Genomic DNA, 26256 nt, shown 5'->3' with positions numbered 1-26256 from the left:
CATGCTTGAGAAGAGGTTGAGTGAACAGAAACAGTAAAAGTAGAAGAGTCACATAGTAAAATTCCTTTGTGTTTCTTAGGAAAGCCAGAAGAAAAGATCAACAACTCAGTTGGAGGCAGAGAAGAATTTAGGTAGTGAGATAGAGTGATGATAAAAAAAATGAGATGTATGTGGTCTTTGCTATAAATTTAAAGTAACGTAAAAAGAATTTACACCTTCACTGACTTAACATTAAAAAGATAAATTTTTCTCTCACCTGTAAGGTTTCCTGACTACTACTTCCTATGAGAAGGCATCCAGAGAGTTTAGTTCTCCTGAAGCTGTGGATAAAATTAATCAGAATACAGTAAATAGTAATAAAGTGTGTTTGGCCTCAAAATGGCCAGATCTATGACTGCTATAGGCAAAAGTGGCTGTTGGCACTGATTTTAAGATTTTTTTAATATGTCACTCAGGATATGTTCTTTAAAGAATAATTGTTCTGTCTGCTATGGTCATATTTAAATGCCAGATTCTGGCTGTCAAATGTGACTGGATTTATCAAAGAGGCAGAATGATATGGAGAAAATCGACAGGCTGCAAAATAAATTATTTGGAAAGTTAATTATAAATAATATAATCTCTCTACGCAAATATTAAATGTGTTTATTTAATTAAATCACTGCAGATTTTAAAAGTTCTTTCTGTCATCTTTGGCATGTCATCACATCAGGCTGTTTCTTGGGGATATAATTATTTAGTTAAATGATTAAATGAATGCTGTTATACATATTAGCTGTTCTCAGCTTTAAGCATATAAAAGTGTTATGTCAATATACTAACCAGGGAGCGATCTAATTGTGGAACATGCTATTCAGGAAGAAAAAAAGAGTCATTAAAAAAGCAGTATCCAACAGTTCTTGTATCCCATTCACATCTTGAAGGTCATTTGTAAGTTGCACATATAATACTATTGAGTCATTCAGACCCACTTAGAAGTTTCTGTTTCACTGGCTTAGAAGCCTAAAAATGATGGTTAAAACCTCAATCATTCAAAGAGCAAGAAAGCAGAGTAATTTTTACTTATTAATTTTAGAAATGAGCAGGGATGAACAACCCACTGTTGTCACTTGACAGAAGTAATGAGAAGTAATGATTTCAGCCATGTTTTAGCCACTGTCTGTTAGCATCACTTCCTACCATCCTAACTCAGCCCACATTTTGCAATAGGTTAGATGAAATAAAATACAAATTCCTCAGCAATTTATACATTACCGTGCCTCTTCCTCCCAAAGGACAAAGAACATCAACCCAATGAGCTATAGTATCCACACACTAGTCACCCCTACCAGGTGAGTTACTCCAGTACTGCTGCACAGCTGCAAAGGCAGGACCTCACGCAGCTCTGCAAGCTCCCTGCTTTGCTCCTCAGGGCCAGTCATTCACTTTTGTGACATACCAGACAACCACTGCCAGGAGAGACTTATTTATGGCTCACGTGTGCACAGCATGAGCCTAACCCTCAATGCAGTTTTAACCCTCAGCATCTTATTTTGATGGCCCAAAACTGCCATGTAATAAATGTGTTGCTCTTTAATGGCCTGTCATTGTTAACACACCTGGTTCACTATTTCAATTCCTTGGTCTCCTGGGTTCACTCAAGCAGGGATTTGCAGATTATTCCAGCCAAGGCATCGCCTGTCCAATATTTATAAGTTTTTGACAATAAGCCTAGATGATTGTATTCAAGACAAAACTCAGTAAGCTCTTGTATTTTATTACTCTTTCAAGTCAATTTTGCAGTGAGAAAAAAATGTCAAAAACTTTTAATGAATAACTTCCATTCTCCTTGTAATAGCATAACTCTTCCTCTATTTTTTCAGAGTTTGGCAATGTCTAAATTAGCTATTTTTCTTGATATCTTTAACTTCTTTCTTGCCACTACCAGTAAGACTGCACTGGAAAAAAAAAAAAAAAAAGAGTAGGATACATATCAAAACAATGTAAATTATTAATCACAGATACCTCTACATATTCAAAATTGAACTGCTATATTTGCTATCACAGAGTGGTTTCCAAGATAAACTTCTTTTCAGTATCTTTAACAGCTTTCCAGAACAGTCAACATTAAGCAGAGAGTTTCCCTAATGGTTCTAGAACTGAAGATTTCTTTCCCTTCAGGTCAGTAAACCTCTTTGGCTGTTTTTAAAAAAGCTGACTGATTAAACTTTTTCTTTTTTTAATGGATACTTAAACCTGTATACTTCAAATACCTGTAAATGTATGAATTTTTGATGTATGTTCAAAACAGGATTTTCATAAGGTTTATTAAACTGGGAGAGTGCTTTTTGCTACTTTTAAAAACAAACAAAAAAGTCTTGCATTTTCATACCAGAGATATCACTCCTAAGAATAATTCTCAGTGAGGAGAAAATATCTCTGCTTTCTCAGCTAAATCTGTATTTGTACTATCTCAAAATTTATCCCAAGAAATTATGTCCTATGTACATCAAAATCCAGAGCAGCATAAGAACTGTAAATCCAACACAACAAAATTCTCATTTTTGCTAATCTATGGTCTTGCAAAAGGTCCTCCAATGAACCACAATTATAGTAAGACTATGTAACATTTATAGTATAGTCCCATATAAATAAGACCATGTCTTAATTAGTATCAGAAATGTAAGTGCAGCAGCAGGCCCACAAGAGCCAGCAGAGTGACAGCAGAGTGACAGCAGGGTGACAGCAGGGCTCCCAGCATCCCCAGCTGCAGAGTGAATTCCTCATTGCCTTCTTTACTCCGGGGACATCACACAGTAATGCTCTGAGCCATTGCTCAAAGACACTCTAGGCCAGCACTCTGGGGTGTTCACATTTCATTAAGAGACTTTTCCTTAATGACAGCAGGAGCACCATCATGATGAAAAGGAAATTTAGTGTCTTGTCAGTTAGCCTGTAAGTACAGATGACTAATTAGTATTGATGTACAGATTTTTCAGTAAGCATATACATCTAACATGATAGGAATATGCAAGTTTTTTCTTTTCTGGAAACAATAGAGGGAACAATAAATTATGCAAGAGTTACTGTTGAGAAAAGACATAGTGTAAGTTACATTACAAGCTCCCTTTGCCTGTTAAAACTTGAGAATCCCTGTTTTCATTTACCTTTGCATTAAAGCACCTACGTTCTCAGGCAAACATAGGCAAAACAGTATGCAAAGAAAGCATCACAATTCAGACAGCTCTTTTAGTATGTCTAACTCCCAGCTACTTTTTGATTTATTTATTCAGTACTTACTGAATGCCTTATTTCATTCCATTAAACAACAGTTGCTATCTTTTTCTGTGGCTGGTGCTTTCTGATACATATTCCCTATTTCCGCATCTGAGAGAGATGAAGGTAATGGATGAGGTGGAGGTAGAAAAGTCTTTATGCAAAACTGAAAATTTGAATTTCTAGAAAATCAAAAAAGCAAGACAGATTGATAGCTCTAGCACTGCATCAAGTATTTTTGCATTTCTTGTCCACAGTACAGAGTTACCCAGTAATCCAGTCTTCTGGTATCATTTCCAGTAGGTCAGTATGGTGAAACTTCACTTTTCTCCTTTTATATTCCCCCTGGCCCCAGTTTTCTTGTATTCCTTTCCAGTATGAATTTGTCCTCTCCATCATGCTCCCCTGCCTCTAAAGACTGCCTCCATTCCAAATGTGAGAAGTGCCTCTCCATATACTGCTTTTAGTACCAATTATCCTTCCACTCACATTTCCCCAAGAATTTTTTCATGCCCATGATTTGCTTATCCCTAAAATTGCCACCAAGAAGCACAAAACTATAAAAGGTCATTAGAATGGTCATTTGTGCTCTATGCACATACAGGACCTAAGAAGGAAAGACAATGAGCCCTTAAAAACACAACAAGAAACAATATGCTAAATAAAACATAGTGCCTTCTCTTTGGGGTTTATGCAATCACAAGCACTCCTCTTTGAACATGAGCTGGGAAGCTCTTGTTTCCCTTTTTGTTTCCTTTTTACACATTCAAAGAGCAAAGGTACTTTCTGACTACACAGGACACATCATGTAATGTTTATTTGGTATTACTAATTAATCTATGCTCCCTACAAGGAATTAATCAGGAAAAGAGATTGCTGTCATGAACAGTGATCATTTTTATCATATATGGTGATTTTTGTCTTTACTGGAAAATAAATGAGATCACCAACACATAGCCAGATTTAAACTGGCCTTCCTTACAAATAAAAGGCATCTTCTCCCATTTATAGTCCACTGAGCTGTCCATTCTTCTTCTGATTAACTTCTTTCTTAGCAGCATTGTACACCACACACTACAAGCAGCAATTTGCATCGTAATAATCCATTAAAAAAAACCCTTTAATAAATTTTCCCCCTTACACAAAGATGTAATAAATGGTGTCTATGAAGAATAGATGGAATGGGGAGAAAGTCTTTCTCAATTTAGAATTGTAGAAGGCCAATTATAAAATTTTAATTTCCGCTATCATCTGTCTTGAATATTTACCTTATCTAGCAGCTATTTTATTCATAATGGAAATCTTTGATGGCTTTTTTTGTTATGCTATTCTGAGTTATGGATTATACACACTACACTGAATTAAATTTGTATGGAAAAGAGGCCACGCTGGTTCATATCTGAAATTAGATACAGCTAGCTTAATTTTGCTGACATATAAAAGAAAGGGAGCTTTGTTTAAAAATATAAACAAAGGAAAACATAAATAAATTCATTAATCTCATTAAATATTTCACCCAATATTGTATCTGCCAAAAGTATGAAATCTACAGAAGCTTAAACAGCAATTTATTAGAAATCAGAACAGGAAACCTAGGGTACCACTTTCTGATGATTAAAACTGCATATATTGATTATTTAATAATGACATAAATTTAACGTTATGAGTGTTTAATATAGTTCAAAAAGCTGCTTTTTTTAAAGCTGGAAAACTCACTTGTATTTATCCACAGATACAAATTTCAAAATTCTGAAACAACCTCCAGCATTAAATACTACAATCTTCAAAAAAGAAGAAAGAAGGGCATGGGGTAGATAAGCATAGACTCCCAATTACAAGGCTATTGCAGTAAAACAGATTTGCTGAAAGATAAAATAGAGGATGTACATATACAGCAGGGCAAAGAAGCCCTGTTTTAATTACTGTGGATAAAGCAAAGAAATCACCGCTATTTGCACTTCAAAAGCATGACATTTTCACAAAATTGGAAGGGCTATAGATGGTGCAATATTGAGATTCTCATCTGCAGAAAAAAATTATCAAAAGATGCAAGCCTTTAAACTTAACTTGATTTTAACCTAATCATCAGTAATCTGTCATTTTGAGTCAGTTCAAGTTATGAGGTAGACTATTAACATTGAAATGTTAGCTGCATTTACAACAAGATGTATTTTGATACTTACATTCTATTGTCCCACATTTTTTCCCCTTTTAATATATGTTTTCAGGTTTAAGTCCATCGACACTTACATTCGTACCAATCACATTACACAACCACAAATACGTTAAAAACAAGAAACTGGAAAGGACCCTATTCCCTTCTTTTTCCCTCTCCTTCGTTTAGGCGGAGAAAGGAATAATGCAGAAAGCCAGGTGAAAGTAGGACCTGCAGGATTCACATAGCAGGATCTCAGCTCCTGAGCACTTCAGGGCTTTAGTGCTTTTCCACAGCTCTTTTGCTCCCCCACTTTCTTTTGACCTGAGCCATTGCAATGTCAGAAAAAGTCAGTGCAGTTTGTGACAAAGATGAGTCCTGATGAAAGTGGAAGAAGGAAGGAGAAGAAGAAAAAATTATATTTGACCTAAGACTGGCACCATCTTTCTTTCCCCTCTTGTGTCTAACACATTTGAAATGCTGAGATTGAGGCATTAATCATATGAGTTAAAAAAACCTGTATTCTTCTTCTAAAAATTCACAAAATGTAAATAAAGTCCTTGTTGAGTGCATGAAAAATTCAATCAGACCTGCTACTGAACAACATGCATCAACTCTTAGGTCACAATAAGACAAGGTAGGTCTTTTATGATGCTGACATAGTAACACATCCTAATGATTTTTATGCAAAAATGACAGGGTGCATAAAGCCACGCATCACATCCAAGAAGTGTTAAGTGTTTCATGCCACCAACAGTGCCACTGCAGTTTTCTTCAGAAAAACTCAAACATGCTGAGCACTCAGGATGATACAAGCTTTTGGACTTTGAGAAAGAGAATACTGTCTTACTCAGAGCAAAGGCACAGAAAACATGAAAATGGCAGTTTATTCTAGAAAACCACTTGAAATAAGCTTTAGGGAATATTTGTAATCACCCATAAAATCCAGAATAATGTTCTTCACAGTTACAGAAAAACTGTGTAGGATTATTATATAACAAAAATAAGGATTAATTAATGGATATTATTTTTTTAATTGGAGAGAATCATATGTCATAGAAGCAACAGAAAACTGAAACATGTATTGGGTGACTCTAGTGCTCGTTCAGCAGCACTATACAATTCAGAAGAATTGCAGGCAAAATACATTTATGAAACCTCATACAATCCATGTGGGATTTACCCAGGTTCCTGCTTGGAAAAACCAAACACGTGACTTTGTCTACCTTTTTGGTGATCTCACAACAAAAGGAGCTACTACTTGCCTTTCCCAGTTTGGTATGTGCAGACTAGCAGTGTTTCGGAGAGGCACCCTGAAGCTTCATTCTCCCCTTGGTAAGTCTTTTGTACAATGGAAACAGACCAGATGTGCTTGAAGAGTTCAATGGGAATGGCAGAATGTGCTCATTATTTTGTTCTTCTGAATGCACAGGTCAAGAGCATTTGCTACAATGACAGTTGATGAAGTTATTCACTAAGCCAGTGGAAGGCTTTCCATTGATTTCTAATGATGATGGATTGACTCATTAGCCTATTTAACTCTAGACTGTCACCTGAAAAGTGGCAGCTGTTATACTGACCATGTAGATATAAAACACACTTTGTTTGCACCAAAAATATTTCGTTGCATTGACAGTATTGAGTTTGCATGTTGAAGAACTGATCAATATTCACTTCAACAGTGCATTTTTACTTACTGTCTTTAACTTGTAATGAAAATTAAAAACTGGTTTTCTTCATAGGCAGAAAAGTCTGCTTATGGGCAGGGTTCAACAGACAAGCTTGCTGGGAGGAACAAAGAGGATAGAGTTTTCTGCTTTTTTGTGTGTTAACAGTTCCTTGCTACTTTGACATATTTTCTGGGGCAAAATCTAGCAGGCCTCATGGGCAGATCCTGCTCTAGACATCTTTTGCATTGCTGTAACATGTCTATTCACTATGGCAGGCTAATAGAACTCTAAATTTCTCATTTACACAGCAGTATGGGGGAAATACAGCTGGGTGAAGCCCAGTGCAAAGAAGAACATCAAGTCACAGTTGCCATTTGCACAGCATTTGCATCAGCACTTACTCTGTACTGAAAGTGAAAAATATTGGAAGGTGTGTCCATTATGGCTTAAAGTAGGTACTGCCACTCCAGTGTTACTTGGCATAGATGTCCTGAATGTTGAGCTGCCCTGAATGGTTGAACTTGGGGGATAGACCCCTTAGAGGGATCAACCCTGGAATCAGAGCCCGTAGCCTTTTTCCTCATGGGTTCTACCGCAATGCCACTGGAACAAGCTAAGGCAGGTAGAGGATCCATCCTTTGGGCTACTACAACACTCCTGATTGATGGGAATCATCTCAGAGCAAGAGCTGAAGTAAACTTTCTTTCTACTTGTGAAGCCCCGGAAAGGAAAATATGCTTGTGCCTTGGTCAGATGTTCTTTGATACAAGACAGCACACACAGTCTGGTTCAAAGGACTATTTGTCAGCTCGTCATCTCACAGCACCTGAAGGCAACTACAGCACAAAAAGCAGAAGCTACCAAGAGTATGCCTGGACAATGAACAGAGGTATCTGCCAGCAAGGTGTCCCCCACAGTTTGATACAAACACACCAAACACTGTATATCTGTGTTTCTAAAACAGTAACTCTGGCAGATATCCTTTCACACAGTCTGGCCACCTTCTCCCCAAGGCAGAGTGCACACCACCAAGCTGCCGCTCCTCCCTCCACACACCCCTGGAAGCAGCAAGCCCAGGCAGCAGAAACAGCTTTATTGGGGTGGCAGACCACCATCTCACCCAAATCCCTGCTGTGACCACCCCATTCACACACCCCACACTACCCCAAGCCTACAGTCATACCCTGGACCCTCAAGATACTTCAAGAGCATGAGGCTCTGGAATTGTCATGCATTTAGTATAAAGATGTATTAGATAACACAGTAGTAGGAATCAATTAACATCTCACAGTTCATACATTTGCAAGACTAATATCATGGAATCATAGAATCATTAAGGTTGGAAAAGACCTCTAAGATCATCAAGTCCAACCATCAAGTCAGCACCACCATGTTCACCACTAAACCATATCACCAAGTGCCTCATCTACACCAGTACAGTTATTTGCACATATGTAGATGGAATGAACAGGAAATGCTAACAAATGTAGAGCCCTATTTTTCACTATGGCATTGGTTGGTTCCCCATGAAGAGCTTGGAATTTTAGCATACTTTTTAAAGTTACATACTCTACATGTTATTTAAAAATGTATGTGTTTACAGAGAAATTATTTTAAAGTGTTAAAGTGTTAGACTTCTAAAAATCAAATTAGAAATAAGTTATCTATTCCTAAGATGGGCTTCTTTTTGTTGGCAGGTGGATGCTGTATCTTCTTATTACAACAGAATTAATACTGTACTATATTCTGAAGGTTGATGACTTTTTGCTTTCCCCATTTTTAAATTTCCTAGTTCAGACAGCATATTTGTGTACCTGCTTTTTAACATGTTCTATACAGATTCTGTGCTGTACAGTCATTTTTCTAAACTACTTTTCGATGTCATAAAGACTATCAATAGCCACACTGTCACAGTCTGACCTAATCTAGTCCCTTGCCTTAAAACACATTTAGTTATAGCTATGTCATTCCTTAACAGTGCAACCTGCTCCAAGATCTCCAGTGCAGAACCGTCTATTTTAACTCGTCATTTGAAAAAGGGTTTTACTGTCATCTAAACATCCTTGTGAGGTGCAAATCAACTACTTTATCTGTTTTCTAATCCATAGTGTAGACATCATCTACTTTTCTTTATCACAATCCTGTAAGCACCTGAATACTCAAAGACCTCCAACTGTTCTCTCTTCTTTTACAAGTCTTTCTAGGCCAGTGATATTTTCCCAACCTCTGCTCATTTTTACTCATTTTACTCAGTTCTCCTTAATCAGTCTGTCCATCTCTTGCACAGAGCTGAGGCTAAAACAGTATATCACTCCCATGCAGCTAAAACCTTACCTAGACACAGCCCTTCCAAATGTTCACATGATACTCTTGGTTTGTACTAACTTGTGATTCAGGGTAACTCCCAGACCATTCTCAAGATAGCTGGCAATAAATAATGCTGTATTTGTTGTAACCATGAAAACCCAGGTGGAAGATGTAATTGAAATACGAGCACTTAATTCACAATATTTCAGTAGGCAAGTATCTTATCCCTGACTCATCTGATACGTCTATTCATACACACTTTCCAATTTTTCTATTAGTGCCCCACTGAATACATACTCTTCCTTTCAGACCATCCTTTTTTACAAGAACATTTAGACTTTGGATTTACAATTGACATTCAAATTGAAAAAGAGAATTTTCAGTCTATCCGCTCTATTAACTATTTCAGAGGACAGTATTATCTCTTAAAAATACTTAATGATGTATTCAGTAGGCTTCACATTCATTAAAAAAAAAATCTATCCATACAGTTTAGTAAAATTTAATTCGCTTCTGATGAACTTCATGTGTTAGAAGCAAGGTTACTCTAAGCTTAATTGGACTTCCATTATGAAACAATCCAACTGTTTTGAAATCAGATGTAGTAGTATGCAGAGAGTTGTGTTTCTGATGGCCTCTATTTTGTGAATACAGCAGTTATGCAGCGTAAAAATATCCTTCTGTGATTTGATACTAGTCCTAGAAACTGCTTACATTTATATTCTTTTTGGCTTTGGTACTTCTGGAACTAACCCAGTATTTGTTCAGATCTGATGAGCATCCTGCAATATAAAATACTTCTTTCAGACACAAGAATGTGGCCCCGAAAAAGAAAGTTATTTGTGTAGATATTAAAGTCACTGGATATAATAGAATTTATGCCATTAAAACAGTAACAATCAAATTGAAACCATCTATTTTCAGTATAACGTTTTTGCTGAAGCCATCCTTTATGTTTATGAACAAGTGGTGATATGATGTTGATTTCACAGTAGTAGTTGCAACTCTAAGTATATATAAGAGCAGCCATTATCAAAAAGATGAAATGTGGTGCATGTGTAAAACTGTGGTATGCACAGCTCTAAGCTTAGGTCCTAATTCTGAGTGTTACATCTCCATCCTTGGTCTCTGCTTCCAAAGAGCTGGGGCATTGCCATCTGGGCAGGTATATCACTCCAGCTGGCAGACAGAAAAGACCAGTGGCAGAGCAAAGCAGCTGGAGAGAAGTTGTGCATCCAAAAAACAGGGATGGCAGCTCCCAGTTGCTGCCATCATCACATGGGTGAACATTGCATTGGTGGGGAGCTGGAAGGAATACTGATAGTTAAAATGTTTTCATTCATGGCTCTTTTTCTCCCCAAAAAACACCTGATTCACTAATTCTGTCCAGAAGACTGAACAGCATGCAGTACCTACTATTAGTAACTTTTATTTGGTATGAGTATTTTGAATCATGTAAGTGGTGTTCTCCATCACTGTATGAATCCCTTAAAGGGAGTTATTACTACCATTTATTCCTGATGAACTTTGGTGATTATGATGGAAAAAAACCCAAAGCACTGGACTGAAAGGGTTCATTGGTCATCAGTGTAATTTAAAAGCTAAGTCAGAAGATTCTTCGTGAGGAAATTATCTCCTCTGAATCCCCACACAAAACACTGTTATCGTTTTGAACGAATTATCACAGTTTTTTTCAGTGAGCCTCCACTTCAGTCAGCGTACAGGTCATCTAACATCACAGACAGTTTTAAAAGGTAAAGTATGAAATTAATTCTCTGGAGAAAAAAAATACCCACTGAATTTTCAGAACATGACATTTCAGTATGCTTCAGAAACATTGTCAGAAAATAAATGCCCTTAGTTTCTCTTTCAGCTGGCTTTTTGTTATGCAAAACCAGTTTTCACCTAATTAAAAGGCTTTTTTAAAGTTTCTAATTCATTAAACTGCTAAGTCCTTGAGCCACAGAAATGTTCCACACCTCCTTTTTCAGGCACTGCCCTCCTATGTTACTTTTAAGTTATTTATAAATACAGCTCTCCTGCAGCCTCTACCAGCAGGGCACCTTCACATGTTGGAATTTAATGAGGCTCAGGCACAAGTCATGAATCCCTGAAGAAAAGTGTTACCTGATCTGCTTCATTTATTTCTACCAATAATCATACCATTACCTACAGCTTCTGTTTTTAATTAGTGGTATCTAATGATTAACACTGGCCAATTTGCATCCAATTATGTCCCCTGAAAAATTAGAAGTGGATGAAAAGGCTGAATGCAATTAATCATTCTGCAATGTGAATATGCTTAAATATCAAGGATGAATGTGTTGTACTTTCCTAAATAAGTTTTTATTGAAAACATACACTGTCTGGTTATGAAGCAAAAGCATGACACTTCCCATGACAGTATGATTTTAAACACCACAGAATTACCAAACGCATTCACGCATATCCTTTTTATAACAATGAAAAAATGATGTGGCCAATATCTAATTGCACTCTGGATTCACATGCTGCAAAACAATTAAAAGCAATAAGCAAGATAACATTTTATAACAAATAGATCTTAGCATTGTTTGAGACAAAGTTTGGGTTTAGCATGCAATCTTCAGAATCTAATTACCACATATTCTCTTCCAACCTTAAAAGGTTTGGTTTTAGAAAATACTCTGTCCCAGCCTCAAGGCAAACTCAGTACTATTTAGCTATGGAATATTTTGGACCACCATAAGATCTCTAAGAAAACTTACAAATCATAGGAAACATTTACCAGAAAAAAAAAAAAAAAAAAAAAAAAAAAAAACCCACAAAAAAAGAATACCACCACAGTGCAGGACAAAACCAATTTATAAGGTATCTCCCAAACTTGATCAGTCAATTTCACAGATGACGACAACAAAGCGCTTTTCGTGAAGAGTTCTCCCGCTTCTATCTGAAAAACTCTGAAGAAACCTCACATAAATACAGAATTTTTTTTCATCTATGATGGTGACATTATTTTTTCCCTAGGATACCTGTGAGAAAATTAAAATAATGTGACAATTCTTTCAAAGGTTGATACTTGTAGAGTAACTTGCAGGTATATAACCCTCTAAGCGTAAACTTACAAAACAAGATTTATTACGTTACATACCATCATCACAAATTTTTCATTTAAAGCACCCTTCCTCATATTGTTGAAATGTTTAAAATACAGTAAAGCTGATAGAAACCTTTTGGAAGAAGATAATAATAAAAATTGAGTTTAAGACAAGTGAAGATCCTAAATGACATTTATATCTCTTTTTTGACCTTTAAGATGTAAAAAGCCAAGCCCCTGGCCAGCACCACCTTATTTTTTGCCCAAGAAAAACCAAAATAGTAGGCATCCAAATAAAGTATCAATTTCACTGGTGCACAGACTTTAGTTTCTACCTTCATTCTCCACCTTTTCTCATATTTCCTCTGCTTCAAACATTTTTTCCAGTTCTTAGCTCTTTTGGTCAGGCATTTCATGTTGCTCTTCATAAAACCTGAAGCATTACTTTCTTCCCTTTATTACTGTGCTCTTCCATCCCACTTTCTGTTTAGGACACAGGCCCATTTTTAACCCAGCAATGTTTTGCACTGCACTTTGGAAAGATCAAAATAATTTAGAGGAGAGAAAGATTATACTGCAGATGTTAAATGCCTGGGGTTTGATTCATGCTTGGAAGAACTGTTAGAATTTCTCTGGCAAAAAATATTTTTCTTTAAAATGTTAAGTTCTTTTTAGCTAAGTTCTTGCATTCGTTATGCCAGATATTCCATAAGTAATTTGGTTTCAAGGTGTATGGTATTTGTCATCTGTAACCTCAGCAGGCAGCCAAGACCCACACAGCTGCTTGCTCACTGCCCACACATAGGATCAGAGAGAGAATTGGAAGAGTAAAAGCCACAGAACTCATGGGTTGAGATAAAGAAAGTTTAAGAGGGAAATCAAAAGCTGAGCACACAAGCAAAAAAAACCAAGGAATTAATTCACTGCTTCCCATGGGCAGGCAGGCATTCAGCCAGAAGAGCAGGGCCCCATCATGGGTAACAGTGACTTGGGAAGACAAACGCCACCACTCCAAATGTGCCCCCTCTTCCTCCTTCTTCCCTGCAGTTTATATGCTGAGCATGATGTCACATGGTCTGGAATACCCCTTTGGTCAGTTGGGGTCACCCGTTCTGGCTGTCTCCTCCCAACCTCCCAGGAGCCCCCACCTGCCTCCCCAGCATGGCAGTATGAAAGGCAGAAAAGGCCTTGGCTCTGTGTTAGCCCTGCTCAGCAATAACAGAAACATCTCTACATTGTCAACCCTGTGTTCAGCACAAATCCAAAACACAGCCCCATACCAGCCACTGAGAAGAAAATTAACTCTACCCCAGCCAAAACCATCAGTCATCTCTGCTTCTACTCCAGGCAAAATCATCAAAAACAGCTCCAAGATTCTGTTTTGAAAAGTATGGCTTACTGGGACAAGTACCTTAGTTTCGAACACCAGATTAATTTACAGAAGCTGTACTGAGAAACATTGCGACAATACTTCAATTCTCGCCATCTGCAAGGAGCCCGAAAGGTTAGAAATAAGATCTAAAGAGTACCCTGCACCCCCTCAAGGGGTACATTTTTCCCCCTCAAGGATCATCAAGATCCAATTAGGGTGGATTCATTATTGTAGAGTATTGGGTTACACTTCATGAAGCAACCTGCAATGACCACCAGCAGACTTACAGCTTCAGACATAACAGACTATCAGGTTTTTTACCAGGAAAGTTGTTATGCTTTCTCCCTAAAGGTGTATGAATTCACAGTGTCTTAAATACTATAATACTAGCACTAAAAAAATCTGAAAAATAAAAAACCCTCACACCTCTGTGCACTGAGATAACTATTTCTTGATTAAGTAAATGGCTGCATGCTTGTCTAACCTAACCAACTGACTGAGACTCATTGAGGCTCTTTTTGAGGTCTGGCCACCTAGTTAAGTTGAATATATTAACGCATTTAATTTCCCTATTCACCACCACTTAGGAAAATAAGTAAATGATTCATGCATTTTATGAGGAAAGGTAGTCAGTATTGCAGTATAATGGCAAAAAATCTGTGACAAATTAATGAAGTTTAAAGACTGCAAGCAAAATATATACTACAAGGGAATAAGTGTCACCAATCTCAGAAAAAGAAATCATGCTCTATACCACAGGAATGAACTGTGGTTTTGAATTAAACTTATTTCAGCAAGAATATAGACAAAATCTTGCTGAACTATGTAATTTCCTCAAAGCACCTCCTTCTTTGAATACCAATGCAATGCTATGCCTCGTGGCTTTTGGGACCAGTTTAAATTTCTTGGGGCTTGTGACATAAGTGGGGAAAACATCCCTAATACGTGTATTTTATTATTAGCATTATATTTTACACACTACTGAGTGTACACTACCTGCAGCCTTTGATCTGCATGCATATTTAATCCAGTGATTAGTTTTCACCATGGCATCATAGTGAACACAAGCTATGAGAAGATTTTCACTCTTGGACAGGAGTGAAAAACCCAGAGACTGAAGGTATAACTTCAAACAGTATCACAAAGTGTTAGTCTAAGGCACCTCATACTTACCTTCCTGCATTCCTTGTAGATGGCCACTTAAAGAATTACTTTTCCAATTACTTTCTCCTATTCTGCCTTTCAGCTGTCTCACAAACATAATCTTGTTGGCACTTCACTGTCAATATAACCAGTCTGGTCTTATTTGCAATATTTATCTTTCCTCTTACACTCTACCCTACTGTATATACCCTCTCATTTCTGGTAACTTCACTGTCTTTCCTGCCATCTGAGTGCAAGGGCCTTTGACATCCCTGACCCACTCGCTTCAGGCATCCAAAACATGACCATATTTGGTATATATCTGAAACTCACATTTTTACTGTCAAAACTTTCTGTATACAACTCTAATCCTCTTTTAACTTATCTCCATAGAATTCAAATTAACTGCAGTTTCCACTGTGCTGTTTTCCCAGTCCCAGCTGTTTTAAGTACCACTTGACTTGAATTCACACAATTGCTCCCCTTTTCCAGGTATATAAAGTTCAAAAGTTGTTCTCATTTTCAAATCTTTTTCCTAGTTCAACATATTTGCTCCCTCCTATTGCACTGTGCCAGTATATTAAATGATGCCTATTCCTTACTTGCCCATTTGGCCCATAACTCTTTTCCATGCAGAAACAACAGTTTCTTCTTTGCAACCCTTCATGTTTTTACCACAGTGATTAAAAGTTAGCCATGTAAGATGGATGATACAGCTGAATCAGTTACAGCACAGCAAAGCAGTGTTTTAACTCCTTCCTGCCTTTTTTTTTCCATTACCTTTTGCCTTTTTTTGTGGCTGATGAATAAAGAGCAAAGAATGAAGTGACAATTCACTTGAATGGATGGAAACATTCTTCTCTACTCGTCACTCGCTGATTCTTTTGCACTTCCTTCCTTGTCTTACACCAACATGCCCACAGCTATTTTAGATAAGCTTATAATACAGCTTTCTCAAACTTCTCAGACACCTATATCCTATAAAATACTCTAAGTGCGAGTAGACAAACCAGCTCCCAGAAGTTAAATTAAGATGTAATTTTACCATACAATACTGACAGAGCAAAACCACCTATATGCCTATAGTATCAGAAACAAATACACATCCTACTTGGCCTGTGGCAGATTGCACATGTGTCCATCCCCGCAATAGTAATATTTGTAAAATAGTACTTGAAAATTAATTGGATTCTTTGGGAAGAACTGCCTCCTTTTCTAACTTCTCAAAACATAAATTTTTGCTTGCAATTAAATTATAGGTAAGAACACACATATTAAAAAAAAATCTGGATTGATTGAATTATCTGCAAGAGAAGAGCAATTTAAATATTTAAGCCTTATTTAATCCGTAAAATGAGGTCTCTAATCAGTCTTACTCTAAGGACAAAGTTCATGAATGGAACCACATGTGCAGGCCGTTTTTGCTGCAGACATTACTGGGCATTGTCAACAACAGATGAGCCCAAGTAAGCCAAGTGCTGTATTGCAGGCCCCTTCAAGTGCAGTGAGTTTCTGTATTAATAGAGATATAACTTTATTTCATCTTGCCAGAGAAGATTTTGCATTGAGAGTATCTCCACATTTTTTACTAGTCTTTTCACTCTTTAAAATTTTTATTAGATCCTAAAACTATAATGTTGTCCTCAACCATAGCTATACCAATAATTGGGAAGTGGGGAGTGAGTGATGTCCCATTAACTTTTTCAGCAAATTTCTTAAAATACATCTAACAGATTCATCTCTTTTCCTGAAAATATCAAATCATCTACAGTGAGAGTTTTAACATTGATTTTTCATGAGTATTTGATGTCTAGAAGAAATTGTCTAGAATAAAAATTAGGCATGAGGAGTCAGTGTACCTAGGACTATAAACCTGTTTAAGTCACTTGATCACTATGACCTTGCCTGCAGTAAGAAAATTAATACTGTTAATTCAGTATCAGTGCAAGCATCAGGTCATAGACAAAGCCAAGGTGAGGCTACTACTGAGAGGGCAAACTTCTTCAAGCTACTTTAAACAAACCCAGCTCTTTCTGCTCTTATTGTCTGTGTTCTTTTTATGAAGAATTTTACTGTAAACTCTGAACTCCAGCACTGCAGCTGAGCACAGCTGATGTGCATAAGCAGTAATGAAATAGCCCAGGATCAGCAGGACATTGCATGCACTTCTTTGTATTGTAATGTAAGAATTGATGGGCATGGGACCGATAGCACTGTAACATAAAGGAGCAAAACAGCTGAAAACAAGGCAATAGAAAGCAGTAATGTATCACTGCTATAAGGCAACACTGAGATACTGGCCCTTCAGAATAGAAAGTAACTGGGAGAAGGATTGTGTTGAGGGTGTGCTTTGAGGTCAGTCCTTCTTGAGGCTATTTATGAGCAGTGTTTCACTTGCTTGGGGCTGTATTAAAAGTCAATATCTAGCCTGCAGGCAGCAAGGACTGGCTCTCCTACATAATAGAACTTTCTGAAAAGCATATCAGGCTTTTATTATATTGTTTATAGATCCAAATGAGGCTGTGGACAGGGACTCCTTTGGAGACCAAGTACCAAAAGCAGGAGGCAGCAGCAGAGCAGAGAACAGACCCTTGGCAATTCAGCCTCTCCCCTACACTGCCCCAGGCATTGGCAAGTGCCTCTCCTCCTCACTGCCCTTAAAGGGAGCAGATAGGCAAAGGCTAGAGGTGTCAGTCAGCCTGCAAGTCAAAGGATTTAAGATAAAAGAACACTTTAATTATTGTCTTTCTTATTAATTAAAAGTAATATCGAAGATTACTGCATAGGAGAACTCCAGACATGGAAATCAGCTGAGCCCTGAGTATTCCCTTGGCACTGACAAAACAGATGTACAGTTGAACAGAGTCTGTATGATGTTTGCAAATGACATAAAACACTCAGTTAATTAAGCTTTCTACTCTGATGTGAACAGAAGTGTATTCATTGACCTAAATGTTGTTTTCTTTTTTGTTCTATTACTATCTTTAGAATTAGGACTTGTAACTTTTACTGTCTTAGGAATTATGACTAATAACTTGATGACTTAACACCACCTCTTACTGAACTCCACCCCCACCGCCCGCCAGCCCCAGCCAGTATTACCACAGGTCCCCAAATTAGATCTTCAAATGACACAAGGGCTTTCTCTGCAAGATGCAGTATCCAAGACAGTCCCTGCCTATAAAGGAATATTCACTGCTCTACAAAGCACACATAAGTGATGCAATGGTTTTCTAAACCATGCTTAAGTACCTAAAAAGGCAAAGAGGTGCAATTTTAGTGGTGTTGGCATTTTCAAAGCTGCTGACAAAGCATACCTTGGTACAGCTATTTCTCCCCATCAGCATCGTCAAGTTAGCCTGAATATTGTTTGTATCAGGCACAGGGATCATAATCAGAAATTACAACCTTCATTCAAATCTCTTCTTCTTGCCCCTAGGAGTTGGTTGGTCCCTGAGCACCTCAGTAGCATTTTACTGCAGGGGGATGTACCTGTCCCACTCAAGAGCCTGGCAGTACAGCATCCCATATGGCATCTGTAGAGCAGACCCAACTTGGGCGTACAGACCAGGCACAGCATGTGAGTGAGAAAGTGTTCCAATCAGCTAAGCTCACCCACTCATCTCCAATCCTATGATTCTAGCTAAAACACCAGTTATTGGGACATATCTCTGATTTGTGTAACTCAGTTCAACACAGTGTCCCCATACCAGAATCTTCCTACAAACGGACTTAATGAGCTGAAGCTCTTAAGAATTACCTTCCTGTCTGCATATTACCCCAGTAATCATTTCAGTTATTTTCCACCATCTCCCAGAAATCTGAACAGCATGCTGATCTCCAAGCTCAGGGCCTGATTCACCTTTTGCTCAACTTCAGTGCAGCCTCAATTTGTATTCTTTTTGTATTTTCTGTCTTCCTTCTATTGTACATACAGGCATTGCAAGGATTTTTTTTTTTTTAATCCTGGTGTGTCTTTGTGTCTTTGCCTTAACTAAGCATTATTCACAAGGTAGATTAAATGTGCAGGAGTGCTGCTCCTGTGTCTCCCCCTTCCTGCCATCAAACTCTTCACTACATAAACAACAGCCAGGCCTGAAATTTTCAGAGAGAAACCAGTCCCATCTATAAATAAACAGCATAATATAAGTGGAAAAAGGAAATATTCCCCAACCCACTCCAGGGGTTCTGCTCCTGAGATTTTGCTAGAAAGATTGTTTCTCATTTATTTCTTCCTCTTGAACTCAACCTGTTAGGAGTTAGTTTGACTTCTCCATTATTCATGCCAGCATTTTTGATCTTACGAACTTCGAATGAAGCAGTTTAGCAGTGTAAAAAAAACCACTCTCACACCCCAAAATAAATGGCATGCTTTCCAAATATTTAGTCAACCAAAAAAATATTGTATCAAAAATTGAAATTTTTTATTTTTGGTGAAGCCATGGTGGCATTCAGCATCCTTAATAGACAACTGTATGCTCCGTATAACTGCATATGACTACAAGGCTTACCCAAACTTCACCTTTCTCCTACACTACTGAGCCATTTTAATGGTGACCTAGACAGGAATACGACACGAAGACCACGGAGGAATTACTTTCTTACAGCATCATAGAATGGCCTGGGTTGGAAGGAACCTTTCAAGATCATCTAGTTATCTAGTTCCAACCCCCTTGCTGTGAGCAGGAACACCTTCCACTAGACCAGGTTGCTCAGAGCTCCATCCAGCCTGGCCTTGAACACTTCCAGAGATGAGGCAGCTACAGCTTCTCTGGACAACCTCTGCCAGTGCCTCACCACCCTTATAGTAAAGAACTAACATCTAATCTAAGCCTAATCTCTTTTGTTTGAAGCCATTCCGCCTTGTCCTGTCACTACACACCCTTCTAAATCATCTTCTACCCTCCTTGTAAGCTCCTTTGGATACTAGAAGGCTGCAATTAGGTCACCCCACAGCCTTCTTTTCTCCAGGCTGGACAATCTTAATTCTTTTAACCTTTGATCTGAGGGCCTTTTCCTTCTTCTATCCACTTTGAGAAAAATAAACTAAGAGACCCAGCAGTATGTGGGGTGGTAACAGAATAGAATTTAAATAAAAGTGTCCAAGTTCTGAAACTGTGACGAATTAGGCAATTGACATTTAGCCAAGATTAGGACAAACATGCATCCCAGATCTTTTATTTAAGCATGTAAATGAAGCTAAATGAAATGATTCAACTTTCCTGAAGATTGAGAAGTCCAAAGTAAGAAAAGCTTACCAGGTAGAATTTAGAGGGGTTTGAAGAAGGAGAGGGGATTTTCAAAGGTAACTGGTAAAGCATGTTAAATTTAAACAGGAAACAAAGGTTTTAAGGTGATGGTTACTCAACTGCACATCCCCCAAGGGACCTAGGAATTTAAATTCTTCAGGAAAAAGTGGAACTTTGACCCTCTGAATATACTGCTTGTCTTTGATACACAAGAAAAGAATATTTTATATTCTTATGCACTCCCCCACCCTTTTTTCTTTGTTCCCATATAAGTAAAAAATGGAGAAACAAAGAACAAAGTAAAAATATTACTTCAAACCAATTCAGAGAAACCTGGAAAGCTGTCAGGAATAAGAGTCTAGGGGCTTAGAGAAGCACAGAAGGGGGGAGGGGTTCAAAAATACAAGCACCAACTTTCCTTTAATTCCTGCGCTGCAGTGACCTTGCGAATGTTACAAAATCCTTTATGCACAGTCTCAAACAGACTTTTTGTCTCGTGATTTTTTTTCACCTGAGCACCGCTCACTTTTAGGGGAGGGGAGAGACTTGGGGTTTGATAAATGGAGATCTGAATTTAGCTTGCCATACACCAAAACCAATTAAATCAGGCTGAGTAGCTCAAGAGACATTTTTAGTTTTCTGCTGAATAATCAGAAAGTATTAATAGTACTTTGAACGAAAAATATGGAAAAAGCGTACTCAAGGGAAGAGAAAATTTTGAATTGATGGAAATTTAAATGAAGTGAGTGGTTTCAAGTAGGAAAAAAAAATAAATCACAATGCAGTAACTCTCTGATACTGCTAGCCTGTGTATAGGGGACCTGTTTCCAAAACAGTGCCTTATAGATGAGAAAACAAATGCCAAATTTAACAGAATTAGAAGCTAGAATAAGAATGCACACCTTGCAGATAGATATGATGGGGATCCTAAAGGTTAAGTTCTCTGAAGCAAAGACTTTTCTTCAGCTCTATGTGTATCAAACAATGAGTCCTTAAATCCACCTGCTGGAACCACATAAATAACAAGTAATTGATGAATAAATAAATAATTCTATAAACCAACCTGCTTCCTTCAAGCCAGATATACATACAAAGGTTGGAATACAAATTTAGCCTTGCAATAGCTTGAAGAAATAATTTTTGACTATTCAAAGCACAGCATTACAACATCTAGTGTGCTGCAAGAAAAACACCAATGAAAACCACTCTCAAAAGGAGAGTGTGAAAGAATGAAGAATGAACAAGGTACTGGTATGCACTGTTGCATCTAAGAAGTTTAATTACACACTAAAGTGAAAAGATAAAGAGATAAGAATAACGTTCCAAAAAGCAGACAATGGAAAGGAAATACACAAATCTTCTATTTCCTGGTATTATGCAGGACAGTGAAATACTTTTACTCCTCCAACACAGAACTTTTAATCATAGCTGGGCATTTTATGACAACAGGAATGTTTCAGATGGTGCCATGTGCTGGTTAATAAACAGATGGAAATCTACCAAAGCAACACTGTACTGCGGGAAAAATCCAGCAGCTTTCCTCTGGCTCTTCAGAGGAAAGCAGTATTAGACACTTCCAGGACCACTTACGCTTCATAGCAAACATCGTAAAAGGTTTTCAGATGAGGTATGACTAATACAGGACAGATCATACCTCTAAAAAAGAGCAGGTCTGGGGAGTTCCTTACAGCTTGGTTATGCACTAAGCTACAGGACTAGCTTTCCCCAACATAACCAAAAATTAATTGATACCTGCTGTCACTGTAGCCACGATAGCAGAAAGCTAACAAATCTGTTTCTATTTTTCAAGTACATTTTGCAGCCTGCGCTGTTGTCCCCTGTACTTCATTTAAGAAGTCCATCACTGCCCAGCAAGAGCTTGGTGCTCCCGTGCAAGCGTCACTCATAAAGCACGTTTGCTACAAGGAGTTCTATCCAGGATTCCTGGAGTTCCTCCAGAGCACATATACGGTGTATGGGGTTTGTGCATGTGAAGTAGCAAAGGGAGAGATTTCTTTCTAAGTAAACTTTATGTAGAAAACTTGTTGAATAAGTCTGAAACTTGCAGCAAACTTAAAAAAGCAGCAATTGCAAAATGCACCCTCAAAAGGAACTTTACCAAAAAAAAAGCCTATAGAGACTATAAGGAAAAAGAATGTATTTTAATCTATATACTGTATTTGCTGAAAGTCTAATTTTTAAAAGGGTCTAAGTCTAGGCCTAGTTGAAGTCAGTACCACTTTATAGGTTATCTGTTAGTTGTACCAGTATATAGGCAGAAAATGTTTTGTAATTCATTATTAATTGCAACTTCAAAACAATGCAACATTCACATACACTTAAAACATCAGCTTCAAAACATGTTTGAAGTATCCAAATGATGCCTTTTTTTTCTTGACTCTCATTTTAAACTAACAGCAATCATTTATATCTTCTGCTCCTTGCTTTTTATTATGTCTGTGTCACTTCCAGCTTTATCCATACAAGAGGTAGAACAAAATATCTCCTGTCTTTGCTGGGTAGCAGAGTTGAAACATTATGATGTATAGAGGATGCAAATATTTCCAAGTTATGTCCAAATGAAGATTCAGGGAAAACACTAATTCCTTTCATGAATGACCTAATAGTTCTTTAGATCTGCCAAGCTGAATATTTTCTACTTAAGCACTAGCTCTCTTATTCACTTAATGCCCTCCTATAAATTCAAGCATTTTCAGCAGAGTGATAATAAGGAAGCCTACTTGAAATTAAGTGAAAAGGTTCTATGCATTCTTGATGTGTCAAATAAAAAAAAACCCCATGTTTTCTAAACAATACTGAGACCAAGAAAAAAAAAGCTTTTCCCTCTATAATACAGAACTGTAGAAGTCTATTCCTAACTAGTTTGATTATTCCATCAATACCTTGGCCATTAACTATTTGAAACTCATTCTTTTCTTTATTTTAAATCCATGCAAGGGAGTTAACTACTGACTGCAACAGCTTATTTTATGCTACAGTCCTTTAGCAGAATCTCAATAAAAACTTAATCTGACTGTGGGCTCCCTGCATAGGGGCAGCAGGAAAACCCTTCCTCCACGTGCATAATAGGATAAAATAAAAGACGGCCCAAACAGTCTCCAAATCCAATGCTTATTTATTCCAAGTGCCAGCTCAGAGAAACAGCTAGATTCTGTCTCACAGGCTGCACAGATCCTCTTGCCATCAGCTCCAGGCTCCTGCCTTGGCTTTCCTCTTCCCTGATTTGCTGTATCTCATACTCCTTTCAGGATCTCTTCCTTGCTCTCTACTCACATGCTCCTGGGACACTACAGTAAAGAAGAGCACTCTTATACTTCCTGGGGACATTTTGTGGAGAAAACAGGGAGCCCCCTACAGAAACAATTTTGTTTTCTTGCCAGATTCCATGAACAAGTCAGTGGGTTCTTAAAAAAAAAAAAAAAAAAAAAAAAAAAATATATATATATATATATATATATATATATATATATATATAAAGCCCCTCTGTGGTAGCCCGTTAACCCACTGCTTTCGGGACACCATGTTCCCCTTCCTGGTCCCCTCTGCTCTAGCCCTGGCCGCTCCCTCGGTTTCTCCCTATTTGCTCCTGTACCCCAACCCCGCCCCTGGCAAAACCACCCCGCACCCAGACCACGAGGTCTCTCTCCGGGTCTGGAGATGGGCGGGGCGAGGGGTGATTAAAGCCATCCCAACTCTTATGAGGGACTTTTCTCGCCTCCTGTGTCATCCCTGGTTGTAACGCTGCTGGCTGACCAGAGCAAGATCGCAGGGCTGTCCGAAATGGACTGCGGGATGTGACTGGGTCGCATTGCCCCAGGCAACTCCCTCTGAGCTCTCGGGGAGCTACAGCCTGCTAAGCAAAATCAAGTGGTTACAACACCTCTCCTGATTTCACAAATATATGGTCTTTCCTAAATCATTCCAGCCTATTTCTGGATTTATAGGACTGCTAATACGACACTGTTTCTACAGCCAAGAAGAGAAGACAAAACTTCTCATGCATTTCTTCTAGGGGTCCCTTTCATTACCTCTAGAAAGTAAAAAAGTGTCATGGGTCAAAATAATTCCTGTCAATGCTTTCTCCTATTTTTCATTGAACTGTGTCTCTCCTTGACTGACCCAGCTTCTTTCTTCTTTCAGCCTCTGCATGATGGAGAGGACTTCTTAACGTTCCCAGGAGCTGTTTAAACTATTATGGTTAAGCACTATTGCTGACTGACTGTGAAGTTCATTCCAGGATTTGGGAGCATAATTATTACTACTCCATTTAGACTGGATTGTCATTTCAACTACTCTCCTAGGTGTTTTAAGAGTATGCAACTTCACAATAGCCAGAAAAGGGAGTCCTTTTTCAGATGAGTTGTTTCCATCTAGAAGCTGCAATTATAATTGCACAGGACTGTGGCAGTACTTTTTTTAATAGAAAAATTTAAAATAGTCAGAATTATCTCAGTTCTCAGTGTGAAAGAGTATTTCAGAATTAGCTTGATTTGAGACATGAGAAGTCCTGTTGATGATATAAGTGTTTTTTTTCCAAATTGAATAAAACATCTCTGTAGATACACACATTTGGGGTCTTTGCTCACAGAAGAAACAGAAAAGATCTTTACAAATATTTAGTCTATAACAAAAGTGTTCATATCTGTCAGCTATAAACTCATTTTTCCATATCCTTAATCACAACTAAAGTTTTACAATACAGTGAAGGAGAGACTGAATTTCTACAACTTCTAACATGCAACTTAATGACGATTAATTTTTTTAAAAATAATGAATGCTTCAAGCAGAATACTAGGAAAATGCTAGACAGGGGTGCATGGCCCTCTAATTCAGATTCTATAAAGACACCCAGAGTATAATTTATTCTTGAGAACAAGAATAAAGGAGACATTTTCTTCTCACTTGGATAACATTATAGGAAATAGCATTGTGCTAAATTTGCCATTAACATAAATAATTATCTGAGTTTTAAAAAGTGTCTCCTCATTTACCAGTTAACAGTATTTTTTATATTTGTTTATATTTTGTAACTGTAAAATACTCTACCATTTTCCTGATTTCTAGCTGCTTTGGCAGATAACATTTGCAAGAACTATGTATGTACTTGGCAAATACCAGGTTAGGCATTATAATTTCCTACTTGTGTATAATACAGATTGATTATTCCCAAATATACCTGACATTTTAAAATAAGTATTTACTACAAGTAGCAAAGAAACAAGAGGGAATACTCCAGGTCTCACTTTAAATCCAAGCTCAGGCATTCATTCAATGTGTGACCTCAGGCAACAGATTTGACCTCTTTCTTGTTCAGTCAATTCAGCTGGCTAAGAGCAGGAAATCATTGAAAACCAGATGCTGCATCTAAAAGCAGAGCTTCCCCAGGTAAATAAATTACATGAGAGCCACAGGGATGGAGGAATATAGTGTTTCTTATTGTAAGAGTCACAAAGGCATATAGATGCAAACTGGAAATAAGCCAGAGGTCTTTTAGCCTCAAGCTTTACTTTGATATCTGAAAAATAGCATTTTTAATGCTGTACAGATTTTTATGTTATAACTAGACTGCAAGATTAGATGATCTTTATTCAAATATACCCAGATCATGGGATCAAGGTGGGGTTTTTGTATTTTGCCAACGTTATTGTTCACAGACATTTGAAGTATTAACACCAATGCCTGATCACATATGCAATAATATAAGACAACGGCCAAGATTCAGATTTCTAAGGACTTTGGTAACTGCTGTAAATGCAGTCTGTGGTAATTTTGGAATACTAGGAGAGTTTGGGTCTCTTTTTCCTGTAAAGGGGAGGATGTTCACATCTTCCTACCATTTCTTCCTTTTCCCCTCCATCCAACTCATATCAAACCACTTTAGACTATGGCTGTGGCCTCCAGAGTTATGAGCAAAAAGTTTGCATAGGTTTCAGAACAGAAGCAACGTATCACACCCTGTCCCACCAACGTAAAATGGAAAAGAAGGAGTAAAGGTAGAAAGGTTTATA

At 37.7% G+C, this 26256-nt stretch overlaps 1 long non-coding RNA gene across 6 annotated transcripts in view; it reads right to left on the bottom strand.

Moving 5' to 3' along the window:
• The window catches only part of LOC138109746 (uncharacterized), a 233093-nt gene that overhangs the window by 104534 nt on the left and 102303 nt on the right, over nucleotides 1–26256 (bottom strand). For all 6 annotated transcript variants that reach the window (XR_011150698.1, XR_011150699.1, XR_011150696.1 and 3 more), the window contains exon 3: nucleotides 257–320. This is a non-coding gene — a long non-coding RNA (uncharacterized lncRNA). The remainder of the gene's footprint in view (nucleotides 1–256; nucleotides 321–26256) is intronic.

The sequence above is a fragment of the Aphelocoma coerulescens genome, chromosome 4 (assembly GCF_041296385.1).
Source record: "Aphelocoma coerulescens isolate FSJ_1873_10779 chromosome 4, UR_Acoe_1.0, whole genome shotgun sequence".
In the NCBI taxonomy this organism is placed as follows: Eukaryota; Metazoa; Chordata; class Aves; order Passeriformes; family Corvidae; genus Aphelocoma; species Aphelocoma coerulescens.
The sequence above is the reverse complement of the archived record's forward strand: the minus strand, read 5'-3'. Positions and strand labels throughout refer to the sequence as shown.